This window comes from Achroia grisella, unplaced genomic scaffold (genome assembly GCF_030625045.1).
Source record: "Achroia grisella isolate CSIRO2021 unplaced genomic scaffold, CSIRO_AGI_Agris_v1 utg853, whole genome shotgun sequence".
Taxonomy (NCBI): Eukaryota; Metazoa; Arthropoda; class Insecta; order Lepidoptera; family Pyralidae; genus Achroia; species Achroia grisella.
The window spans coordinates 1,135,940-1,144,731 of record NW_026713043.1 but is presented as its reverse complement, the minus strand read 5'-3'; positions in this window follow the sequence as shown (position 1 = coordinate 1,144,731).

Genomic DNA, 8,792 nt, shown 5'->3' with positions numbered 1-8,792 from the left:
TTCTTTGCAATGTCACAGATAGACATAAAACTGGAGTGAGATTCGAAGATAATTTAAGAGCCGCGCTCTTTTCAGTAGAGTTCTTGTAATTTCCTACGATTTTCCATCAATCTCTTTAATTGTTGATACGACACGACTCCATCTTTTTCCTTGATCTGCTTGATATAGCAGTCTTTGCCTTTCAATTTTTTATTTATATTTTCTTTTAATAATAATATTCGTAAGTGCATCGTGCCATATCAAGTACCCCAACATTTTTCCCCGTGGAGTGAGATATTCCAATAATTTCGTTACCAGAAAATTCTAGAAATTTTAAATGTGGTGTTTTAACTCGTTAAAGAGCGCAATGAAAAATCTTATTCCTCACATAGGGACCGGCATCTTTTTATTGTAAATTACGTGAGGCTATGTCAAATTAACTAAGGCCGCTATATGCATCTCTTCGAGGGACCAGCGGGTGAACTACTGTACATAAATTTAAATTTAAATCATGCCCACAGGTGTACAAACAGTCCCCAAGTAAAACATATCGTGTAGGTGGGCACCCTTGTGCACGCGGGCTGGTAATATTGTTGCGGAGTGACCCACCGGTTGGCATGCGATCTTTGACGAGTTAAGAAACATTTAAATATTGCTTCTAGAATTATTGGAATATTATGCAATGATAATGACTCTCGATATTAAAATGTAATATTATGTGCCACGCCTAATGACAAACACGGTCAATGTTATCTCGCGGTCATAATCAGTACATTGCCCCTTGATATTAAATTCTTCTTTACACTTATATGGTAATAGCTGAACAAGCAACTGCTTGTTTTTTTAACTAAATACATACTTAGATTGCTTATTAAAGATTCCTATTATACTAATAACAGTGTTCTATGGCTTTCTCTGTATATTATAATATAATACCCATTCACAAAATGTACTTTTATTTTTTTAATCTATACCTAATTACGGTTTTATAAGCTGTCAGAGCCCCAGTGGAAACTGAAATAAAAACGCTGTTGTAAATGTAATAAGAAAGAAGTTGTATTACGTATAGGTCGACCAGAAATGGTACATTACTAGCTACTACTACCACTAGTTATTATTAATTAACTATCCCCTCTCCCCTTCACATCCCCATAACCCACGATCACCACTACAAAAATTCCCTCCCCTAAGGAATACGTATATAATTACATACCAGCTATTTAATGTTAAAATTTTATTATCTACTTTATAAAAAATAACGTTACTCGATTAAATTTATACTCGATTATATCGCATATCTATTCGATACGTTTATTCGCAAAGTGCACGACCCATGTGATCGAAATATGCACAATATGATATGTCTCATTCCATTATGCACAGACGAGTCTGCTGTGCAGTGAATTATTCAATTGAGTTTAATGACCCAGCGAATTGATCTATTGATAGCTATTAGAAAAAAACCAATAAATATTGAAGTGTACATTAAAAATTCTGTCAAAAAAGAGGTTCATGGCAAATGTACATATATTGTTACATACATTCCCAGAGCATACCACAACCTTTATGTTTCTTAAAAGTGTCTTAAAGAAAAAAAAGTATCATAAACTATCAGTACTGTGCGGATTACCTTTGCGTTTCAGAATTCAATTAATATTCTCTAGTACAGCAATTTATATTATTCATAACCAAAACGAAGTACAAAGTTTATCTTTCACGTAGATTTATAAAGTACCTACGTTGAAATGTCTGACCGTAGCTGTCATTAAAAAACTCAACAGAATTCACTATCAGCGAAAGACAATATCATAACGGTTTACGCAAATACATTTAAAGTAAAACGAGATCAACGTCGTTCTTTTTTTCGAGTTCCCGCTGAACTCCGTTTGCTTGGACGTTTATACTACGATTGGTGAAATCCGACCTTAGTGTTTATGCCAGTTGGCATTAAACTCGCCAATTTATACAAATTAATAAATACAAAAAAGTATTGTTATAGTAACTGTAAAATGATTGACAATTGATGCATGCAAATGCATTTTGTAGTAATTATAATTATATGCACATATCAGGACAATTCACACAGCGCCATCTAGTCCCAAGCTAAGCAGAGCTTGGATAATGCGTATGAGACAACATAATTAGTATCTATCAGTAATACCTGTAACTATCAAGAACATTATTTAGAATGTTACTAATATTATAAACGCGAAAGTTTGTGAGTATGGATGGACAGATATTTGTTACTCTTTCACGCAAAAAACTACCGAACGGATTTTAATGAAACTTTACAGTAATATATGTAGCTTATACATCATAATGACATATAGGCTATAAATTTCATGAGGGTGAATCCCCGGGCGCAGCTAGTCGGTTATAATTTGACAGAAACTCCCAATTTTACACTGAAACTTGCCGGAACATTCAATTGATTGAAGTAAATATGTCTCTGCTATGTTATTTATATTAGTTACATATCCTCATTAGGGTCATACAAAGTATTATTATGTGAAACTAGAGTATTATTAGCCAGCGTTGTTAATTAAGACACAACATCTCGTCATTAATTATTATAATAATTGCGTAAAGCGTGCCATACCATACCAGACCGCAAGTTAACTGTTATATAATCGAATCTGGATCAAATTGAATTCCCATAAAAATTTAACAAAATAAAGATCTGATAATTAAAATAATGATAACAATCACACGGCGCCATCTATTTCCAAGCTAAGCAGAACTTTTATTATGGGTACTAGACAACTGATAGAAATAATGCGATTTTAATTATATTCACATTTAAATTTATCAATACCCATAGATATGATAAAGTAATAATAACCCCGGACAATTCAGCGACATCTAGTCCCAAGCTAAGCAGTGCTTGTGTTATGGGTACTACAACAAACACTTAAATGCATTTTATTTCCTAAATATATACGTAAAATACGTATAAAACACCCATACAAATAATCATACTCATGAATACAAATGTTTGCAATGTACGAGGAATCGAACCCGCGAATATCGGACGTATGTAAAGCAGTGTGCTAAACTAGTATGAAAAATTTGTAAATTCATCCTTTTAATTCACATATGCCACTGCACGCTATACTGCAAACTCTGCACATTTAAATATACATATTTATATATTTTTGTGTCAATTTTTCTTTTTTTTTTTAACATTTTTAGAATTGTCATTTAATTTATTGTCATTTTTTCACTATTACTGTCCGTAGTGTACCTACATCTACATTACTTGTATTTACCATTTTACAAGTTGACCAGCATCATTAGAAGCCGGAAACTGCCTCCGTATGATGTACTTGTTAAAACAATAGTTAATGATTTAAAAAAGATAATAAAAAAAACAAATATAAAAAAAACGTTGTGTCATTCATTATCATTCATCTCGCACATACAGTTCACTCATTCTATCGCCCACATTTTGACTTTGGAATGGCTGTTATTTGAGAGAGATGTCACTCAGTGAACCAGTCAATCAGGATTATACTCCGCACGCTATTGTATGAAACCAATGACATGTAAGAATTTAGCATTTATTACTTGAAATGTATTTAATGAGTTTCTAAATTATAGTCAATTCTCAAAAGTAAATTTTGTTCTCTATATCTCTAAATTTGAATCTTAGAAACTAATAGATAGATAAGATATACCTAATCCTTATAATACATGTAATAATTTTATTCAATAGAGAGAGATTTAGGAAAACTAGTGGTCGAAATTCGACTATAATAAAAAATACAAAAAGATCTTTGAAGCAGCAATAACAAAAATATACTTTTTAATAAACAAAAGATTACATATGCGTGTGTGTGTTAAATACATGGTTGTGTGCGTAATGTTTTTTTCATTGATCTAATGTATTTTTATGCAAAAGAAAAAAAATATTATTATTCTGCATCATCTATATACATATGTACCTACCATACCAAAAAAAATCATTATATTCATCGCGAATAGAGGGAACTCCTCTCCTCGAAATTCTTTTTTTATTTATCTTCATCAGACACTGGCCCTTGCAGTGTAAGTGATCATTTGCGATCATCATAGGGCCCGTACTCATGACAGAATACCAAATAAGTAGGATAATGGAATTAATAAAATTCCTAAATTTGTTCGATTTTTTATCAAAAATGTGGGAGACTTAGAGATAAAATAAAACGGAAAAAAATAAAGACCAAAGCGGTAGAAAGGTACATTAACCTCTTTTCTTTGACGGTCTGGTACAAAATAGAGGATAATACAATCGTATGTGAGACAATACCTACCAGTAACCATCAACTACCGTAACTAAAATAACATAACTTCAAATTACGTTACTTCCAAGAAAATTAAGGAACCATGCACCACAGAAGCATATATTACACAGATAATTCAATTAGTTACATTCTCCCCAACGCTTCCAATAATTAGTACGTACTTAGATACGTGATAATTGAGACATTATGTCATGTATAACATAATTAAACTGTATTGAAGTTGGTTCTAACAGGCCACAACGCTGTTGCTTTAGTTTGTGTATGTTGAGTTACAAAGAAACCACGTCAATTACCGACATTGTTGTCGTCTTGCTGGAATGACTGAAACACTGTTCGCGTATGTTGCTTTAACCAACACTACTATTACATCTATATTCTGTGGTATATATACTACATAAGTATATATACCACAGAATATACAGAATATATATGTGGGCCCGTATACTCCATACGGGCGTACCTGCGCTTATAAAAAAAAATACCGGGATGCGTCAACTTAAAAAATAATATTAATTTATATGGGCAATTTTTAATACGGTATGTTTTGCAAACAATTGTTTACACAGTTTTTTCATCCACTATATAACAATATATAATATATATAAAAACTGTGTAAAATATAAAGGGAAAAACAATTTCGCTATTAATATGTAATATTATCTGTCTTTTAGTAAAGTTTTAAACTATTGCACCGATTTGACAATTTATTTCACTGTTTAAAAGCTACATTATTTTATAATGACTTATTTATGTGTTACAAAATATATTTACATATTTTCTTTATTGCACGAGATATATTCCAGGATTAAAAATAAACAGAGTTATAGAGTACAAAACGTTGCTAATGCAATTTCTTAATCTTTTAAATAATCTTTGTATAAGGGAGAAAAGACAACATTGGCGCTAGAATAAAATAGTAAAAAGTATATAATAACAATAATAATGGCAATACCATTGCAAATTGATAATAACATTAAATAGATATAAAAATTATATATATACAAAACTCATAAAGTTATGAGCACCCGGACAAAGTCATAAATAAATACAATTGTAGGTTTTGTCATAGACGAACAAGAATTCACAATCGAACAATTTAGTTTTATTATCTGTGATTAATAAAATCCAATCAGATAAAAGAAATGAAGCAAAAGAGCTGCGACTTTATTGAGATTAAAGGGTAGCCTCTGGGCTTTAATAAGTGTCTCACCTCATATGTGTAGTAGTATATGTAAGTGAAGAGTAATAAAGTGGATCTCCAATGAAATAGTGGAAATCCAACACGTTCAGATAGACTTTAATTAGATATGGCATGAGTAGAACTTTGATGTGAATTGACTACAAAACAAAAAAAGATTTATGTAGTTCGATAGTTAATTGTATAACAGAAATAGAAATAGTAATAATCTTTACACAAATAAACTTAATATAAGCACTTTTGAATAGTTATATTTTTTTATTCTACCACTCATTCGGAACGCAGACTTATGACAAGAAGAATGTACAAGAAACTTGTGTGTCGCTCTTTTAAATAAATATTGTTTCTAAGTAACTACACATTAATAAGTATAAGGCATGCGATAATGAACATAGAAACTGCTACGTACTCAGTCTTTTTGCAATCAGATAATTTTGTCAGCGCTATGAATTTTAAGTTAGAGTTTTTATACAAAAATATTATTACATTTATAAACTTTTCAATTTTATAATAAGCTCTTTTAAAAAGAAAATGTTTTCTAAGACATTTGAATCTTTTCATTAACATCTTTGCAAATAACAATACTAACTGAATGAAATTACATGTACACATTAATCGTATATATTATTATAAGTATTTAGTACCTAGATAGAATATAAATAATTAGTAACTGAATGTATTATTCTTGTCATTTTAGGAAATAAAATGCTTTTTATTTTATTTTTTTTATTTTTTAGAATTTGTAAAAATTTGTCACCATAAGTAACACATTGCTTTATAAACTCTGTTTCAGATGAACGGCGAGTTAAGGCAGTGAAATTACAGAGATTTAACAAGTACAACATGTTTGTAATCCAAAATGACCGCGCATGAACATCAAAAGGGCGTGCTATGATATGTTGTTGTTGTCCTATGATATGATATGTTGTTGATATATATAGATGGCTATTATCATTTACAATAAGGTGGGCCGTCCGCCAGTTTGTTCGGTATTCAAACTACATAAAAAATCTGATATCCCTTTAGATTACAATGGTTAATTTCTGATGAATTCATCACGACCGTCTAACTAACCTATCTTCATGATCAGCATTCACTTAACCCTTAAAATAGGCAATAATGCATAGTATTAACAATAAAATCCTATCCATCTTAACATTCCAATGATTTTTTTGTTACAATAGGTATGTTTCATGAATAATTGGGACAAATAAATTCCGTCCAAATAAGTCTATAATAATCAAATAAAGTTTGTTGTTGAAGTATATTCCAAATTTTTATAACTACTTAAATTATTATAAGAAACTACGCAATTGCTTTATTATTACGTCGAGAGTTCAGAAATAGGTGTACTTTCTGTTTATTTACACAGCAAAGTCGCCCGGGATCGAACGCAGCGTCAACACAATTAGAATTTTCCCGCCTTGCCCTCAAAGAGGTAAACATAAACATGGCGACAAGCAATGAGACGCCCGATTGTATTTATTGCCTAGCGCCTACTTAACGTTATTTTCATTACTTTTTTATGTTGCTATGTTATTTTTCAACACCTACGTGTCTACTTAGGTACGGTCACCTTCTGCCTCTAGTGATATATTGTACGTATTATATAAATCTTCGGTCCCTTCATTATCCTACTGGGCATATATACGCATGTATCTACCTAGTTTCCAAATGAGTAAACTATTAACATTTTGGTTAGATTCTTTTATAATGCCATTTATAAGAAAATGGTGAACATGAAGTCCTTTAAAATATAATGAAAATTATATTTATTATTTGTTAGTTTATCGCATTAGTTTATGGCATCGCACGGTCCCTATATTTGAGGTTCTTCTTTTATTAAAACTAAGATATCTTGTAAAGTGTTCGTTAAAATCAAATGACGAAAAGGACAATTTTAATCAAGGAATAGCTACATCAAACGAATTGAGGACAAAATGGGAGTCGTGTCGTATCAAGAATTAAAGAGCATGATGGAAGATCGCGGAAAGTGGCAAGAGCTCCATCGACAAGTGCGTAGCTCTTAAATTATGAATGAATGAATTAAATATTAACGTTTTTTTTGTGGATGATAATGGAATGATGCTCCCACCTGCGCTAACGGTTTACACTGGCGGGGCACCAGTGGGGGATGATGGGATGAGCATGAGGTCAGGTTAGTTAGCCCATCATGATAAATTCACCAGGAATTTATCAGGATAGTTTCCAGGGGAACCGCGTGAAGGTCAACCTGACATGGTATATTACTAGCAATGGGGTCATCAACTCTCATTACTAACAATCACCTTTCCCTCCAATATTAACGTATTTAATTATATTGACGTAACAATAACCGTTTACGCAGCAATATTTTTTGCCACATTGTCATTGCTGCTCCGCTTCTATTACCTAGTCGTAGCGTGATGTTATATATATATATATATATATATATATAATAAAGAATTTTAAAAATTGGATTAGCATAACCAGATACTTCTCCGTACAAGCAAAGATACAGACTTTACCTCTTTATAATATTAGTATAGATTGGTGAGCGTCCCCAGGGGGGGGTGTGTAGGGGTAGGCAACTGCCCCTACCTGTAGGAGTTACAATATATTACAAATTACCCTTTAAAAAGACCGTCTAAAATCTGATTTGACTTCCTGGAGCTGGTTAAACCTATAAATTGATTAATAAGCTAACAGCTATGACTTTTTTGAGTTTCCGTATTCGTATAAACTTAAAACTTTATATAAGCAAAATTTCTTTAAGATTCTTAATTTTTTTTTTGTGAATGAACCGGCTCAGTGCCACCCCTCTTAGAGGTAGCAGGTTGGGGCCTCGAAGTGAACCCATTTGCCCCGACGTCGACTCCAGGGACGACAACACCTAGGTGAATGAATTTGAAGCAGTAGAATATGAGCAGGAAATATACATTAAACATAGACTTATTTAAGCTATAGGGATAAATATAACACTCAACTTATTCGTTTACGTTTCGTAGAACCTCCCAAAGACGATAAAATTAATTGTAAATATTAAAAGTATCTATTATACGTTACGTATACGTTATTTATACGTTCGATTAGTTTAAATAACTGCATAATATGTTCCTGTACTAATTATTTTAAAAATATTTCACGCATATCTTGAAACATATTCAATATACAATATCTACAAAGCACCTATCTTTGTGGATCCATTATTACTAGCTTTTAAACACAATTTATTTTGTTTATTCCATTTTTACATGTTCCACTTATTTTGTAAATAAGTGGAACATGATGAGTCTCTGGAGATAATAATTAATAAAGATATCCGATACGCAATTTTTTTAATAATGAGCATC